Source organism: Meriones unguiculatus, chromosome 6 (assembly GCF_030254825.1).
Source record: "Meriones unguiculatus strain TT.TT164.6M chromosome 6, Bangor_MerUng_6.1, whole genome shotgun sequence".
Classification (NCBI taxonomy): Eukaryota; Metazoa; Chordata; class Mammalia; order Rodentia; family Muridae; genus Meriones; species Meriones unguiculatus.
Genome location: NC_083354.1, coordinates 36,281,389 through 36,299,730, shown reverse-complemented (window position 1 = coordinate 36,299,730; position 18,342 = coordinate 36,281,389). Strand labels below are relative to the sequence as shown.

The 18,342-nt window shown below is 44.2% G+C and overlaps 1 long non-coding RNA gene across 4 annotated transcripts in view; it reads right to left on the bottom strand.

Moving 5' to 3' along the window:
* The window catches only part of LOC132654636 (uncharacterized), a 71,365-nt gene that overhangs the window by 14,300 nt on the left and 38,723 nt on the right, over positions 1–18,342 (bottom strand). For 2 of the 4 annotated variants that reach the window (XR_009592292.1, XR_009592291.1), the window contains one exon: positions 9,148–9,352. The exons of the other annotated variants lie outside the window; for them this stretch is intronic. This is a non-coding gene — a long non-coding RNA (uncharacterized LOC132654636). Of the gene's footprint in view, positions 1–9,147; positions 9,353–18,342 lie in introns of those variants that run through there. 4 annotated transcript variants of the gene reach the window in all.

Sequence of the window (18,342 nt, the reverse complement as noted above, 5' to 3'; positions counted from 1 at the left end):
GGTTTCCTCAAAACTTGACCTCTTTCCCAAGGAATCCCAGGATCCTCCATGGAAAGCTCCCCTCCCCTTCCCATCAGCTCTTCTTCTGTCAGCATCTGCACATAGCACCAACCAATATCTCTGATTTACAATGTTGCCCATCGGAAGGGCACTTATCAGTGTGCAGAGTTAAGCTGGGGTATATGATCCTTTGCTCAGGAAACAAAGTTAGATTTAGAAGACCTAGGATGAAGCAGGAAATCTCAGGAGCAGCTCTACTAAGAGACAGAGGTCAGGGACAGATGAGGACAGGTTCCTTGTTCTCTGTGCTTCCTTGAGAGTTGCCTTATTTCAGAGAACATCTCTGTGATGTACAGGCACAGATGGGCTCTCAGCACAGAGAGTGAGAGGCAGCAGGGGCTAGGCAATGAAAGCAGTGGAATATAAATTTGATAAGGACACATGGAATCAATAGTGACATAAGAAAGTAAATAGAACTTTGATTTATGCAATCATTACTTTTTAGAATCTATTTGCAGCCTAATTGTCTGTGACATTAAGGGTGGAATACAAAGTACCAGCCCTACACCTGTGACCTTTGCATTTGTTGTTCTGTTGCCTTCATAGAGTTCTCCCTCTCTCTCTCTCTCTCTCTCTCTCTCTCTCTCTCTCTCTCTCTCTCTCTCTCTCTCTCCTTAAGTGTGTATATGCCTGCGTGTCTGTGTGTGATTGTGTAATAAACTTTCTCATTTTGTGTAAAACTTCTCCTGCCACTATGTGGGTCCCTGTAATCCAACTCAGATGGTCAGGTTTGGCAGCAATTGCCTTCTAACCCTTTGAGTCATCTCCCTGCTCCTGATTATCCTAATTTGAGCAGTGTCTGGCTCACACCGCTGGGAGCCAGCATGTGAATGGGCAGTCACTGGAGTCTCTTATCTGAGCTTGCATTGGACTTGGTGGGTGTATGTCTGATTTCGTGCAGAAGTCACTTGGGTGCTTCTGCTTTGTTATTGGCAAAGCTGTATAATGTCCTTGTGTACTTGATAAAGTGCCAATCATCCGAATGAGTTGAAAAAATGACTTTTCTTCCTCCTCTCCCTCTCTCTCCTTCCCTCCTTCTCTCCTCCCCCCTTTTCTTTTTCTCCTTTCTACTTTCCTTTCATCCTTTCTTCCCTCTTCTCTTCTTTCTCCTCTTCCTCCCTTGTTCATAACCTCTCCCTTTGAATCTGTTTTCCTACTTCCTTCCTTTTGGTGTCTTTTGTTTCTATGTCCGTCAAATGTCCCACTGGTTCCCATCCTTTCCAGACAGCATTCTTGAACTATGCCCGTTCTGGCGTGTCCACAGAGTGGCTCCTGCAGTTGCTGTTCTAGAGGTTGCCCGCAGCTTTCCTTCATGCCAACCACAGCAGCTGCTGTGGGTGACACACACACACACACACACAGGAACCTGTGCTGCCTACTTCCTCTACTGTCTTTCCTCTTTGTCTCTACTCTCCGGCGATTCTTGAAACTTTTACAGGAAGTGAAACCAGAAAAGCAAAGCGAATATAAAAAGAATATTTCTGATAAAAGGCCTGGCCTCCAAGAACATAAAGTTTGAGGAGGCCTTAGAGACAATGCTAGCAACTCAATTATTTTGCAAGTGAAAGAGAAAGAACATGAAAGAAACGGAGTCTGAGTTGATAGTTCATGAGTTTCTTCCTTCAATTTGTTGGTACCTTTGCAGTAACTTCCGTTGCTCTATATGGAGTTGTGGAGACTGACTGGATGCAGTTATCCTCCATGACACCGTGCCAGTGTGTACACTCAGAGGCCATGATCCTCCACTAAGCGAGGAGTTCTGTCCTCAATTATCAAAGAGCTGAGTAGGAATATCCCAGCACTCCTGCTAAGGACAGAACTTTCAGGAGGAGTTTTCACACTGAGAATGATATCTGAGATTGCGTTTAGGAGTTATTTCTTAACTAACAGGTTGAGTTCTCTGTTTCCTGCCTTTCCCTCTGCTTTAATGGTCTCATTTGATGAAATAAATTTAACGGGAGTTTAAGGAACACTATTCCTCCCATCTTGTTTCTTAAAAAATACAAAACTGGTACCAAATCTTTTGAAAGGGGCCAAGCAAGATATTGTCCTAGGGGAAAAGTGCAAAGTGCCTTCTAAATGGGAAATGGGAACACCATTTGCATTCTGAGGTGTGAGTCAGTTTTTATGGTTAATTTTACCTTCCTTCCTTCCTTCCTTCCTTTCTTCCTTCCTTCCTTCCTTCCTTCTTTCCTTTCTTTTTTATTTAAATTCATACTGACACCCACGGGAAGAACTCTCTAACAGTTAGAGAAAGTGACCCTGCTCATTTCAGCCCCCGTCTCCTCCTCCTTCCACTTCCTTTTTCTCTTCCTGCTTGTGCCTCCTTGTCCTCCCTCTTCCCCTCACTCCTCCCACCTCCTCCCTTCTCTTCATAAGCTCATCCTGCCTCTCAGAATCTTATACTTTTCTATCAACAAATTCTAATAGCGTATTTAGTTATGTTCATTCTCTTATGTCTTGATATTTTCCCTTTGAATCTGCTTTTCTACTTCTTACAGTTTGCAGACAGTTGAAATTTGCTTTTACAGATCTGTTCCTAGGAACTCAGGGACTTATCCACCTGTGAGATTGTTCATCCCCTTGCAGATTAAAATGGTTGTTTTGGTTTTTCTTGTTAACAATCACCATCTCCACCACCATGCTGTTGTGAGAAGGCAGTAACTCCTTTTTGGATTTTGAAACAGATTTTAAAAGTTTGATGTTCATTACACCCACTGTTCATGGTATGGAAAGAAACTTTAAAACACTGGCTTGGTACCTTCTTAGGAGTTTGCATTTTAGAGTGAAAATTTCCTGGACACAAATATAGGCTTTTGCTGCTTTTAGTCATAAGGTTTTTTGTTTGTTTTGTTGTTGTTGTTTTAGGCAGGATTTCTCTGATAGCCCTGTGCTGGAACTCACTCTGTAGACCAAGCTGGCCTCAAACTCAGATCTGACTGCCTCTACCTCTCAAGCGCTGGGATCAAAGGTGTGCACCACTGCCTGGCCAGTCGTGACTTTTTAATTGTTGAACTACCATTGTAGATCTTCAGTAGCCTCCACAGTGAATAAGGAAGGCACACCAGTGGATGGGTGGAAGAATTGGAGAATTGACTGAGGGGTGCAGTGTACCGCGCCCTCCACACATGGATGTCTCACACTAAATCAACTAACCTTGAAGTAAGTTTACTTATCATTTTTATGTGCCTAAGTGTTTGCCTGAATGTGTTCTGTGCACCATGTGCATGCCTGGTGCTCAAAGATGCCAGAAGAGGGCATCGGAGCCCCTGGAACTGGCATTATAGACAGTTGTGGGCGACTACGTGGGTAAGGGGACTCTATCAAGTCCTCTGCAAGAGCAACAGTGTTCTCAACCACCGAGCCATCCCTCCATCCCCCAAATAGTTCTTTTGACGAGGTAACGATGACACTACTTAGCTTCAAAAACAAATTCAGTGTTTATCTCATTACTCAAACTGCATGCCATGTCTGAAAGACCTTGCTGGATTGCACACCGCCTTTGATGGCTGCAGGACGTGTGGAATACCCCTCGCACAAGCACAGAGTAGACCAGCCTGGTACAGGGAGGCTTACCGCTGAGAGCTGGCTGGCCTTCTGCCATCTTTCTTTTGAGGCAGCTGTGAAGCATGTGGGCCAAGACACAACCTCCCTGCCAAGAGGGATTAAGGAATTTATGAGTCACTTCTGGTCCCCTTGGGTGGATGGCAGAGAAATGGCCGCTGGGCTTACAGGTCTGTTAGTTGTGGTGAAACAATCCCGTGGAGGATGGAGGGAGGGGCTTGTGGCTGGTACTCTTCCACGCCCCTTTAAAAATTTGCATAGATGTGAGGTGAGGTCACTTTGTTGTGCTTTGAATCAGACTGCCCCCTACAGGCGTACGTGTTTGAACACCCAGTCATCCAGTGGCCCTGCTGTTTGGGGAAGTGGTTCAGCCTTGCTGGGGAAAGCAGATCACTTCAGCTGGCTTTGGGGGTTCACAGCCTCCCTCCCCTCCCGTTATGCCTCTCTGCTTCCTGTTTGAGGTTAACAATACAATCTCTCCGCTTCCTGTTGCCATGTCTCCTCCACCATATGGTCTCAGCCTCTGAAGTCAATCCACGGAAGGGAGTTAAGAAAGGAAAGACTGGGGAGAGAAAGATGTGTGTACGGACAGATGAGATGCTGAAAGTTTAGGACAGGGCTGTCAGGGAAAGCGGGTTCTTGAGTTAATATGTGCATTACCTAAAGCAAGAATAATGACGACGTTCACACACACACACACACACACACACACACACACGTAAATATTCCATCATAAATCAAAGTAGCAGACTCTTTATGAATACATGTTCCTTCCTCATACCGTAAAACACATCTTTATCATGACAAACTTGAAAGTTATGTGTAATGTTATCTGGGTGGAAATACCAAACATCAGGAATTTAATCTTCAGTAAACGATTCTGGGTTCTACGTTCCTAGATTAGGCATGTTTAAGCATATAATCAAATATAGATGTAAAATTCATGACATTTTATGCTTAGTTTTAATGAAAATATTTTTTCTTCCTATAGGAAAATATCTTTGTTGATAATCACATTTTTGACATAATTTTGTTTTGAGAACTTATAAGATCAAAAGTAGAATGTAGTCTCATTCTAATAATCATACATACTATTTCTTATCAAAAATAAAATTATAAAATTTTTGAATAAATTATTTTATAGCACTTTCAAAGACATGCTTTACTTTAAAATATTTGAGATCATATACTAATTTTAAAAGGAAAATACAACATGACTCACAGATATTGACACCTTACACTGAAATTTATCTTAAAATGATCTTTAATAGTTTTGTTGAAAATACAACTGAATTGTATAGAATCATTTCCTAAAAATGACAGCATCCAAAACTTCTGCTTTCTGTGTCTGTCAAGTTTTTAAAGAAAAAAACTTGATACATTCAGTTTGCATTTCCTTTAGCCTTCTGTATACATAGATTTTAGAAGACAAATTGTTTTGTGTATGTACATGTGTGAGACTGCTTGGATTTGATTAAAATGATACTCTCTAGTTTTATTTGTATATTTGCAAAAAAGATAATTTCATTCTGTTTAAGGTGTGAGTAAAACCAGACCACATATAGTCTTATATTGTTCAGATCACATTTTCTTCATTTATTCGGGGGATAATGAACACTGGCATCAGCTTATTCCATGAACTGGCTGTTCTGAATCATTCCTCCCAAATTATGGGTGTTAGTATTTTGGAACACAACCTGCTCCTGGGTTACCCAGCAACTTATGATGTCATCATGTGTCGCCAGCCAGGTGGCCGCACCTGGAAGGCGTAGTTACCTTGCCCCTTAAAGGGCCAACCCTGACACGTGGTCTCTCTCTTACACACTCTCTCTGTCTCTGTCTCTCTGTCTTTCTCTCTCACGCTCGCTCTCCCACTCTCTTAGGGCGCCCCTTCCCTTTTCTCTCTCTCTCTTCATGTCCTGCTCCCCCCTCCCTCCATACCCTCCTAATAAACCTCTTGCAGAGAATGTCGGTTGACCAGCCTCATGCTTTTTCAATAACAATGAGCATACAGAAATCTATTGCATGCTGGCCTTTTCTTTCAGGTAAGTACCCAGGACCGGTATCAAACAGTAGTTAGTGTTTTGGTTTTATTTGTTTTTAAAGAAACACCATATTTGTTTCTTTTTAAATAGAAAAACAACGACTTTGTATCACGAATTATTTGTCAACCACTAATGCTAACTATTATGGATGTTACATTAATACATGAGTTTCCCCAGAACTACATATGGGAACAGATAAAGAAATACGGAAATGGATTTTTAGCATTATTAGAAAATTGTATTTCATTAAGCAAGACGCTGTGACATTCATGCCCAGAGGAAGGACTCAGCAGCTTGATTAGATTGTCCTTTCTCTTCCTTAATACATCAGTTATACACTGGTACATGGTCACTGACTGTAAAACTTGTCTGTCCCAGACAGTCTGCATTGTTTGACTGCTTTCAGGCCTGTGGTTCAAGGCCTTTCACATCTCTCCTCCTATGTTGGAGACAGTTGGAGCCTCAGTTGGGGAAGGACTCCAAGACCTGTTGCTATAAAGAGACAGCTATTAAGAAATGTATACAGTGTTGTCAGAAACTACATGCAGGTTTTGTTGGTTTCCCTGCAGTTGGGACCTGAAAGCGTGACCACTCCCCTTGTTATGAGCTGCAATGATTCGGCAAGGGGGTACCATGATGGGCCCATGGCAAGGTATACCCTTGCAGAATTATGCCATGTCACAGACTTGGTATAAGGAGAAGGGAGAGGAGTGACAGTCTGGAGATGGAGTAGAGGCCGATGAGTGTACATGCAGGCAGACAGATGTGTGGGGCAGAGTCATGAGGGCAGAGAGAAGGACAAAAAGGTACAGAAAGAGAGGCTGGGAACAGAGACACACACACACACACACACACACGGAGACAGACAGACAGAGAGAGAGCAAGCAAGCCCTGGGTGGCAGGTTGTTCTTTTATCGGCAGCCCACACCTAGAGGCACCTGGTGTCAGCAGGTGATGACTTAAGATGTTGCTGGGTCCCCTAGGGCAGGCCAGCTGAATCACCTGTAAGGTAACATCACTGGCACTTGGTAGAGGAGGCACTGTGACACAAGCCACTACCCAGGGGCTTGTCTGGGTAGCAGAGGAGCTAGGTACATGATGCATGTCAGCACTCAGGAGGCTGAGGCAGGAAGACTACCACAGATTTAAGGCTTGTCTGTAGAGTTTACTTAGTGAATTCCAGGCTAGCAAAGGCTTCACACACACACACACACACACACACAATCAGCACCCACATGGTAACTCACAACTTACTACAGTTCCAGAGGATCCAGTGCTCTCCTCTGGCTGCTCCAGGTACCAGGCACACGTGCACACATATACATGCAAGCATAAGACCCATCATACACATACAAATAAATGGGAGTTCAAAAAAGCCACGATGGGGGGCTGCACAATCTTCCTTGATGCGCAGCATCTGCCTGCAAAGGACCAGCCTTACTGATATGGAGAGAAGTCAGGCCGCTCTGCTGGGCACGTCCTACAGTCCCTTAGACAGCGGGCTCTTTGGTGGTGCACGTGGACTCACAGTGGAAGAGTGTGGGGAGAGAGATGGACAGACCTCACTGCACTGTAACATGGCTAGATAAGAGGGGGACTTACAAAAACCGGAATCCATTTGTCGTCACCTCTAGGATGGTGTAAATTACTAAAAGGTCCTACACGGCAGCAGCCTCGCAAGAACTTAGCAATAAACAGGCTGCAAAGCCCACTTGAGAGGATGCAGGCAGCCAGACCTAGGAAGCCCACACTGGAGAGAGCTGCCACCAGGGACTCAGGGGAGAGGCATGACGGTGGGATGTGCTGCTCAGTGAGCCAGCGGCTGGGGGTCTCACACCTTCCCCTGTGGGAAGAGCCAGTGGGCCTCAGGGTTTAGAGTGGGCCTACACTCTGCCCCTGGCAAGCACCACCAGAGGCCAGAGTCACTGCTGAGCGGCCGGAAGTTAGGAGCGCTCCCTGCAAGGAGAAAACTTTTTCACTCACACCTCTAATCTAATCTTCAGAATGTTTTCAGTTCTATTTGAACATATTTTTGTACTCAGGTGATAAAAATCAATGTGTTGAAATTGTTTAAGAATTTGGGCGTGTCAGCATTGGTTATGTTTTCATTGGATTTTTCTTCTCCTTTTAGTTTTATTTTGTTTTGATACAGAGCTGCCCTGGTACTTGCCACATATCCCAAGGCCGCCTCAATTTTGCAGCCCCCACCCCCACCCTCACGCCTTAGTTATATCTTGGGTGTCAGGTCATCTTTTGTAGAGTTGGTTTTTAATTTGAAAGGCAAAAGTAGTACATGTCCATGTCACTAAGGAGGGTTGGCCCTTGTGTGGCAGGAGGGTCTCTGGGTAACCGACAAAAGCCTGACACACTGAAGGTTACCTGTGTCTTCGGCATTCCACCATCAGCCTCTGGAGGGAGGGGGACGGCTCAGCCTCCCCAGGGCTGTGAAGGAAAGAACAAAGGGCTCTCACAGCCTTTCTTCTTGCACTTCTTCCCTCGCTGGTGCTCTCAGCTGATTTTGCAAAATCGCAACCATATTGTTTATGCATATTGCATGAGTCTTACCAGACAGTCTTCAAAGCTGGGACAGTGTGGTCTGCTGACATGATACTCTCCGTTAAGCGTCTTTTATGTTCCGTTGGGGTGAGTGACAGGGATTTTGTGCTCCAGAATATGTCCCCAGCTCATGAGCTGTATTCTTTTTTTTTTTAATTTCATACTAAACAGGACTTTTATCACTCCCTTTTCTGAAGCACCCCCTTAAATTATATTCACTTAAATAAAACATTAGTTTCTTTTTAAATAATGAACTATGGAAAAGGCAGTAGTGTTTATGCAGATAAATTATATATTAGTTAAGGAAATAAATATCCTGTTTTTGTGAAGACAAATGATAAGTATATTAAAAATAAAATTTTACTCTCAGACATACACAATTTCCCTTTTGAAATGGCTCATTAATGTCACGGTTTCATCGTAATTGTTCTTTTAATTTTCAAGAAATCTCTGTTATTATAAAAATGTCTTTGCTGAAAATATAACTTAAAAAAGAATTATCTACTTTTTTTTCATTTTGGTGAATATCTACTCATTTCATTTTTTTTCATTTTTCATTTTTGAATTACCTTAAAACACATTGACAGTTATTTAAGTGTGCTGTTGCTGTCACTGGTCACTTTTGAAAGCTAGCCTGTTTTCTTAAAATCATATGTAATTTTCCATGACAAAAGCAAAAAAAAAAATCTTACTTTGCAAATGAGCAATCATGGAGATACTTTAAAACATCTTACAATAGTTATACAAACTTGAAACGAAACATTGCACATATAAAAAGTTAACCAGCGGCAGCAATGAAGATTGACAGAATTACATGAGGAATGACTGGATAACTGGATGAAATCTGGTTTTTATAGGATGATTCTTCATATTCAAATCGACACAGTGAAAAGTTTATTTATTTATATCCAATCCCCAAAAACTGTATTGTGTCAGGCTTAATGCAAGAAAATAAGGCAGTGAGCTCTGTGACTGCATGCTCTTAATACTAACAGAGGTTTGAAGACATGGCTCAGCAGTTACGAACATGCTCTGCTCTTCCAGAGTTCTGTTCCCGGCACCTGTGTTAGGCCGCTCACAACCAACCATAGCTCCAGCTCTGGGGATCCCGCTCCCTCTTCTGGCTTCTTCATGTATTACGCACATAGGCACATGTAAGATAAAATAGAAATAAACCTTAACAAGCAATAAATAAAATTAGACTTCTGTCCTACATAAGATACTGACACTCAATTTAAATCCAAGTGGGTTTCAAAAATATCTAATAAAACATTTCCCTGGGAGAGAAAATGTATTTTATATTATTTTATTTGACTTCCGTGTATCCGTTATTTGTTTATGTGCTTTACAAATAAATAGCTCTCCAGATTTATTTCCTTATTTACAAATCACAGATTTTATAAATACAGCGTTTGTAGGAACCAAATGGTCAGCAGTCTGTCTAGCAGAAAGAAAATTATTATTTTATTGTTAGGATATAAAAGGCTTCCACATGAACACAGTGGAAAAAGTCACCAGGCCCAGCGCTGCTCATTTCCTTGGCTTCTCAAAGAACACCAGGAAGAAGTGAAGAAGCATCTCGCCAGAACGCAGTCATATTTTGTCTTGTAGACGGCTTGCATTTAGCCATTTTGAGTTTTGTGTCCCCAGATCCTGCAAAATTATAGCTAACTTGGGGTGGAGAGATGGCCTGATGGGTAAGGACACTTGCTGCTCTTGCAGATGACCTAAGTTTGAGTCCCACTCCCCAAGCTGGCTGGCTCACAGCCCGGAACTCCAGCTCCGAGTGATCTGAGACCCCCTTCTCAGCCTCGCTGGGCGTCTGCGCACATGTGGGCCACCCCTCCACGTGTGCACACAGTTAATACTGTAAAAGTGGTGAAACAGATAAACCTGAGGTCACAAATTGAACCCACGTTAGGTGCCAGGAACTGAACGGACAGACAGGCTCTCTAAAATATTCTACCAGGGACTTTTCGCTGACATTAAAACGTTTCACTGGCAGTTGGAAGTGTGTAATTAGGCGCAGGGTACAGAATCGTTTCAGTGCTTTGTAACATGACTATTGGTAAGTCCCCAAATAACCCCAAACCTGGTGACTTTATATAAAAATTACATTGGCATGGCCTTGTTTTCCGGGTGTGTGTCTCTTCCTTCTCTAGAGAGCCTGATGTTCCTCCTATCATTGTGACCTTGGTTTGGAAGATGGGATAATCGGCAAAGGGAGGGCAGGCTTCACCACACGGCTGGTTTTCTTGCTTGCTGGTGCTGCCAGGTGGAAGCCGGGTGAGCGGGCACAGCCACACGAGTGCAGGCCACGGGACGTGCTAGGCCTCCCTGTGAACGCTGAGGTTGGAGAGAATCTGAGCGGCCCGTGTGAGCGTGGCTCCGGCAGGACCGCGGCTGCTGCTACTTTCACTGGCAAACGGTGGCCGAGAGCCAAAGCCTGCTCCGCTCACACAGCTGTTGGCGGTGATTCATTTCCCTTCGCTTCCCAGCTGACCCGTTGCTCAGCAGGCGGATCACAGTGTTTTGAAGCCCCGTTGCTAGCCTCGTGCTGCATGGAGTCCCCCTTGGAATTGTGGGAGCGTTTTAAAGGCTCTTCTTGTCCTCAGCAGCGGAGCTGTTTCCACTGCCGGGGTGTCAGCAGACAGGAGAGGCTGGGAGAAGCTGTGAAATGCTGATTGTATGGCCAGGCCTTCATGGCTTGCTGGCATTGTCTGCCACCCTCCCCTGCTTTCTCTCAAGTCCGACATGGCACGGCATCCCAGCTCTGCTGACAGTGCTCAGGGCACGGAAAGATGGCCACAGTGGCTTCCACAGCAGCCTGGCTACTTGGAACTCACTTCCTTCTGTGTTCTAGAAAGGCCTACTATCTCCGGGGAGGCCAGAGGAAAGCGACAGGTCCTGTGGGGCTGGAGGGAACTGAGCTGCCCCACAGCGGTGCTGGGAATAGAGCTCCAGTTCTCTGAAGAACTTGACCATTGAGCCCCTTCACAAGGTACCACGGAGTTGGGCCGGTGCTCAGCTGAAGTGCCCACCCCATAGTGTGTGGACCCAAGGCCGATCCCTCGGGTCCATGGGAAGCAGGGGCAGGAGGTATCCCCAGGGTCTTGGCTGCTCAGACGGACCTGAATCAGCGAGTCTACTGTGTCTCAAATGACAAAGTGAAGAAGAGCTGAAGAACACATCTGATACTGACCGCTGGCACCCCTCCGCACATATTCACACATGAACACTTACACATTAATGTCACACAAACACACAAACACGCAAAAGAAACGTATATCCCATGGCTTGGAAATAATACACATAAAATGGACGTCGTGGGCTGTGTTTTGCTCTGCCGCTGTTGACCACATGATTTTGGAACATTGCTTAGTATTAGATGGCAAATGAAATCCGAAACAGCACGTGTCTTGGCTGGTTTGTCAAGGTAGAGTCATTTGGGAAGAGGGAATGTCAGTTGAGGAAATGCCACCATCAGATAGGCCTGGAGGCGAGCCATGACATTGTCTTGATTAATAATTGAGGCAGGACGGTCCAGCTTACTGTGGGAGGTGCTTTCCCTGATCTGGTGGTCACAACTTCTACAGGTAACCAAGCTGAGCAAGCCAACTAGGAAGCAGCACCCCTCCATGGCCTCTGCCTCAGCTCCTGCCTTCAGGTTCCTGCCCTGCTTGAGCTCCTGCCTGCACTTCCCTCATCCATAGGCTGTAATCTGTGAGGTTAAAAAACAACAACAACAACAAAAAAAACCTTCTCTCCGCAAGTTACTTTTGTTCTGTTCACGGTGTTCCAGCACAGCAATAGAAAATCTAACTAAGACAGTGTATTTATAATTAGATCCACCTTCTGTGTGAACACATGTCTTAATATGGTTAAAGTGTATATTATCAATTGATTACGCATTAATCATGCATTAATTATGCATTAACTATTAATTATGCATTTTATATCGTAGGACTTTCATGCAGAGAAAGGAAAGAAGCCATGAGGAGAGCGAGAAGTGCTGAAAACATAACCATTGATTGTTTGATCCACACCGGTTAATATTAAATCAAATAAATGAGAGGGAAAAGCCAATCTAATTCTGGATTTAATTGCCCATTCAGTTTAGCCAAATACCAGTTGACCGCAGTGTAGAGACATAGAAGACCATCTGCCAGAGGGCCTGCTGGGCCCGCTGCTTGCCAGGATTGTATTCGCCAGAGGACAGAAAACCTCACAAATCTAAATCGGGTGGCTAAGATCTGCTCTGTGAAAGCTACGGGCTCAGCTCATTGCTGCTTGTGGCAAGAAATCAACAACACCCCTGCAAAAAAGGAGCCGGTTAAACAAAATGTGAGAAAGAGGCCTGGCCACAGGAGGTGGCCGTTAAATGTGATCAGTGTAAATAAGTGTGTTCAGATGGAGAGCAGCCCAGGACATGTTAGATGGAAAAGTCAACAGGAATACAGCTGATTAGGATTTCCTTATTTGCATAGGATAGTACATGATATGTGGATATATATATAGCACTCTCAGAAGACAGAGATCTTTAGAGTTTCCCGAATTTAAAGTTTCAACCCCAAGAGCTGATTAGCCTTTTTTTTTTTTTTTTTTTTTTTTTTTTTTTCAGGAGAATGACCCAGCAGCCCAGATGCTGAAGCCACGTGTCCTGGTTGTGTGACAAAGGTCCCTTATGTAGAGTGCTGGCCAAATAGTTTCCAAAGCTCACTCACATGCAGCTCCTCAGATAGTGAGCATTTGTTACACACCCAGCATGGATGGATCTCCTTGTATCACCTTCCTCATCATGAGCAACTCTTACAGATTATTGACACAATAAGGGCAATGTAGCAAACAATAAGCATTAGTGAAGCACAGTCTGGCTTTGGACCAGGCAACAGGAAACACAGAGAAGCTCCTTGGATTTCTTTCCTGTATTTTCCTGATTACAGCTCAGCACGGAGGGCTGAGCGGGAGTGAGCTCAGCTTCTAGAAGAGACTGACTACATCCAATCTCCCTGTCAAAATCCAGTGTGAGAACAGTTCTGTACATTCCATCACAAAACAAACAGAACTGACACAACCCAAGAGGACTTTTTTTTTTCTTTGTTAAATGGTAAAAAAAATGGGGGGGAAGAAAATGGGTTTTCAGGAAACATGATTCCGGAAAAAAGTGTAATTCAGGTCAGACCAGTAGTGCTCCTTCTCTCCTTTTTTACTCTCCTTTCCTTTCCTTTCCTCTCTTCTCCTTTTCTAACCCTAGCCCTGACCCTAACCCTAACTCAACCCCTCCTCTCCTTCCCCTCTCACCTCTCTCTCTCTCTGATTTTCCCCCCTCTCATTCTCCATCTTTATCTCTCTCTCCCTTTTCTCATTCAAGACATGGTCTCTCTGTGCTGACCACAATGGCCTAAAGCACAGCACACACCATCATCAGTCTCTCGGCCCCAGTCTTCTGAGTACAGGGAGAGCAGCCAAGCATGAAGTACCCTTATGCCTGGAAACCTAGACCTTGTCCAGCACTTATGTGCAGGCTGTGTGCTTCTGCGAAGGAAGCAGACGTAGCTAGTTAATACAGACTCTATACACCTTGTGCTAATTCAGGGTCCCAGTTTATGTATAAGACTAAGTCCTTGTCTGAGATAATGCACTTAGTTTTAAAAACCTAAACTGTTGTGGGTATTTTCATTAGTGGTGATAATTAGTAGGTATGCAGAGCTGGGTTTGCTTTTAAGTTATTCAATGCTTGATCAGAGCACTTGTATTCTCCCTAGAATTAAACAGGCAGGCATTGCCTGGATAAAGTCTAACATATCCGTCCACTGTCATTGGCTTTCAGCTTTGCCTCTCTTCTCTCATGTTGAGAGATTATGATGTGTACATCGACTTAGGAGAACCATCTTGTTTATTTATTTATTTTTATAAAACAGATGTAATTCTAGCTTCAAAGAGTAAACCTGGCTGAAGAGATGGCTCAGCAGTTAAGAGCACTGGGTGTTCTCCCAGAGGACCCAGGTTTGAGTCCCAATAGCCACATGGTGGCTCACAACCACCTGTAACCTGATTTCTACGGTATCAGAAGCCCTTTTCTAACTTCCACAGGCACTACTCTCATGTGTACATACTCAACACACAGACCCAAGCATATACACACAAATAATTAAAAGTTAAATAGTCAGACAGGCTACCTGCTATCACCTCTCTTCCTTTTCTCTTCAAGCTACCGATCGGCAAATCAATTTGCCTCACATCAAAGAATAAGAGCTGAGGGTCAAGATAGGAGAATAGCCATGCAAGAAAAATATCCAAATGTAAGCCTTACTGTATAAGAGTAAATAAATATGTGCTTGTAGGCCTAAAAAGGTGGCTTAGAAGTTAAGAGCACTGGAAGCTCTTGCCAAGGATAGACGGGATCCCAGCACCCACATCTGGAGGACCTGTATGTAATTCCAGCTCTCAGGGACTAGATGCCCTCTTCTGGCTTCCTCAGCCACTGCACACATGTGTTCTTACTCATTCAGTCACACACAAACAAAAATGAAATACCAAAAACCATCACTGGAAGCCGGGCACAGTGGCTCATGCCTGTAATTCCAGCACTGGGGGAGGTAGAGGCAGGCAGATTTCTGTGAGTTTGAGTCCAGCCTGGTCTACAAAGCAAGTTCAGGACAGCCAAGGCTGCCCAGAGAAATCTTGTCTCGAAAAAACAAAAACCAAACAAACAAACAGAACCCTGAAGCCCTAACTGGAAAAACACTTAAGGTCTCATTGCTGACTACGTTGGCGGCTACGGCTGACCATCATTAGTCTGTGAGACACATGTTTGCAGACGCCAGATAACGGAAGATGAAGAATCAAGGTAGAAGGTTACTGATATATATTCCTCCTAAGCTGACATTTCGGTTGGTCTTGGACAGTGTTTATGAGCTTCAACATTTAAAGCATACTCACATACTCATTTGGCACAATTTTATTCGGTGTCTGTAAGTTTCCAACCTTGGCATGTGATTTATGTTTCTTTGTGAGGCCACACTTCCACTTTAGTGCTAAGTTTTTCACATGTTGACAACCACGTCGTACATAATATGACTATGAACTTGTTGCCAAGGTCTGACCTCATGTTCCGCCCTTTCCTCCTTTGGCTGAAAAAAAAAAGTATTATTTTCTGTTCAAGAATGCTCTCAAATACAGTAATAGAGCAGGCAATGTGAGTTTGTAAAAGTGACAAGCTGTTAATCTAAGTGTCTTTTAAATTGCAAAAGGACCTGAGAGACTGTGTTTTTTTCTTACACTAGTATTATTATTACTTTAAAAGCTTCCAAGAGGTATAAGGAGCAAGGAAATTAACTATGACCCTAAATACTATGTTTTGAAAAAAATCCCAAACATGTTTGTATTTACATATGTTGGCATAAATAAAATCAAATAGGACGTATCATTTTATAAACTATATACACTTAGGAGCTGGAGAGATGACCCTGCAATTGAGCGTGCTTGCTGCTCTTCCAGTAAACACATCTTGCAGCACCCTCATCCGTTGGGCAGCTTATACCTGGCTGCATATCCAGCTCCAGGAAAGCTGATGCTCTCCTCTCTGGCCTCTGCAGGCACCCGCACATACATGCATGTACACACACAGACACACATGCATCTTTAAAATGTTGTGGTACTATTATGTTTTTATTTGTGTAGCGTAGTGTGTGTATTCATATGCATGTGTGTGTATGTGTGTGTGTGTGTTTGTGTGTGTTTGTGAGTGTGTGTGTGTGGTGTGTGGCACAGTATGTAGGTGTAGGTCAGAGGACAACTCTGTGCAGTCACTTTCCTCCTTCTCCCGTTCTGTGGATCCAGAGCTCAGTCTCAGGTCATCAGACTGTGTGGCCAGTGTTTTTACTTGGAGGGGTCTACACAGACTGTGAGTAAACTTCCTACCATCTAACATTAATTAAATTAATCTTTAAATGAAGAAATGTAATATTTCTTGAAATTTGAGTTATTTAACAGCTGAAAACTATGATGCATTGCTATCCCTGTATTTTAAAAAAGATCTTGTATATTTACTTATCGAGACAGGCTCTCACTATGTAGCCCGGGCTGGCCTGGAAGTCACCCCAGGCTGGTCTTATTCACAGAGGTCTACCTACCTTGGTGCCTCTCGAGTGCTGGAATTAAAAGCATATGCACCGCCACCCCCCAGAGAGATCTTATTTTTTAATTATAACATCTGTATGTGTTTGCGTATGTGTCCATTTGTGCACATCAGTGAAATACCTGCAGAGGGCAGGCTTCCTGGAGCCGGGGTTGTGTACGGTGGCTGTGAGCTGCCACGTGTGAGTGCGGGGAACCAAACTTGAGTCCTCAGCAAGGCAGTGAGTGTTCCCAACTGCCGAACCATTTCTCCAACCCTTCAGTTCTTCCTGCTCTGACAAAATAATTGACAAAAGCAAGTTAAGGCAGGAAGGGTTTATTGTAGCTCACAGCGACAGCGTGGCCATGGGACCATGAGGCAGCCGGTCACCTAGCATCCAGTCTGGTGGCATGAGGGATGAATTCTTCTGCTCAGTTCTCTTTCTCCTTTCAACCCACGGGGTAGTGCCACCCACACTCATGGTGGGTCTCACCTACTCAGCTCAACTGTTGCAGGATACTTGTTCACACTGTGGACCCCAAGATTGTGTTGTTTACAAGATTGTGTTGTTTACTGGAAAACCCTGTTTCTACGTGTGGTGTGGCTCATCTCTAGCACACACTTTTAATCTAAGAGCTTTCTCCTTGAACAGGACTAAACAAAGTCAACCACAGGTCACGAGGTGGAGCAAGCAACCAGTTGACAGGGAGTGAAGATAGGAAAAAACCATAGAGAGTAAGAGGTCAGGAGGATGGCTAGAGAGGCACACAGGAAGTAGAAGAGAGGGGCTTCAGTTTGAGCGTTTGTTGAGAAGGCTTCCATTTTCTCTTGGGATGTCAGCTGAGACGGGAGGTCAGCTGGGGGCTTTCTCTGCCTCTCTGAGCTAGCAGGCTCTCACCCCAGCATCTGGCTCCCCAGTCTTTATTGGTAAAATCAAACAATTGAGATATTGTTAGAAACAACACTAAATCTCTCTGAAAACCCCCTCATAGACACACCCAGAGATGTGTCTCCTAGGTGATTCCAAACCTGGTCAGGTTGATGGTCAACATTTTCCATCACGCATGTCAATTACAATGTGCACATTTCTTTGTAGACTCTGCCTTGCCTGACACAAAGTCCTTTAGACACAGGCCAGTGCCAAGTCGTAGAATTTTTAAAGATGAACCAAGAGAAGTTTTGCTATTCAGTGAGCAAAGTATAAGAAGGTGAGAAAAGCGTGCTACAAGACGAGGCTTTGCATCTGGCAGTGAACATCCACAGAGCAGGACTCAAGCAAGGACAATGGGAGGAGTCTCTGGAGGAGGAGAGCCAGGACACTGAGAAGTCACAAAACCACAAGGGATGAGGATCAGCTTTGTGAGCCTCAGAGGAGCTTATCGAGGACACAGGGGAATCCATTGTATCTTAAATTTTTTTTTTAAAAGGTGAGATAAGATTGGTGACCTTAATCTAAGAGGTAGGGCCCCTGGAATGTTCCTAAGGAGAAAATTGCATGATTATTCTTTGGTTTAAAAAAAGCCTAAATTGTCCCATTTGGGGTAGTGAATTTACTTGTTTGTTTGTTCATTTTTTAGGATCTCGTGCAGTCCAGGCTGGCCTTGACCTTGATATATAGTAAGCTGTTACTTTGAATTTCTGATCCCCAGGCTGCCACTTCCCCCGCCCCTTCTAGCTCCTTCACTTCCGGAGTGCTGCGATCATAGACGTGTGGCACTGTGCCAGGTTTATGTGGCGCTAGAGAACACTGTCCCCGCTGATCTGCAAACCTAGACCCGTACTTAGGACACTGATACAGAGTTCCTCTGCTATGCAAATTCCCAGGCCACACTGCAGAAACACACTAAATCAGAAACACAGCAGTCTGTTTTCAATAAGCCTCCAGGTGATGAGGAGGAGGGGCGCGTGCCTTTCCCGTGAGTCACCTGATAGAGCTCCGATTTATTGCCTTCAGGTGTTTTAAGTCCAGGCCAGTTCAGCCAGCAGCAGGTTAATGTA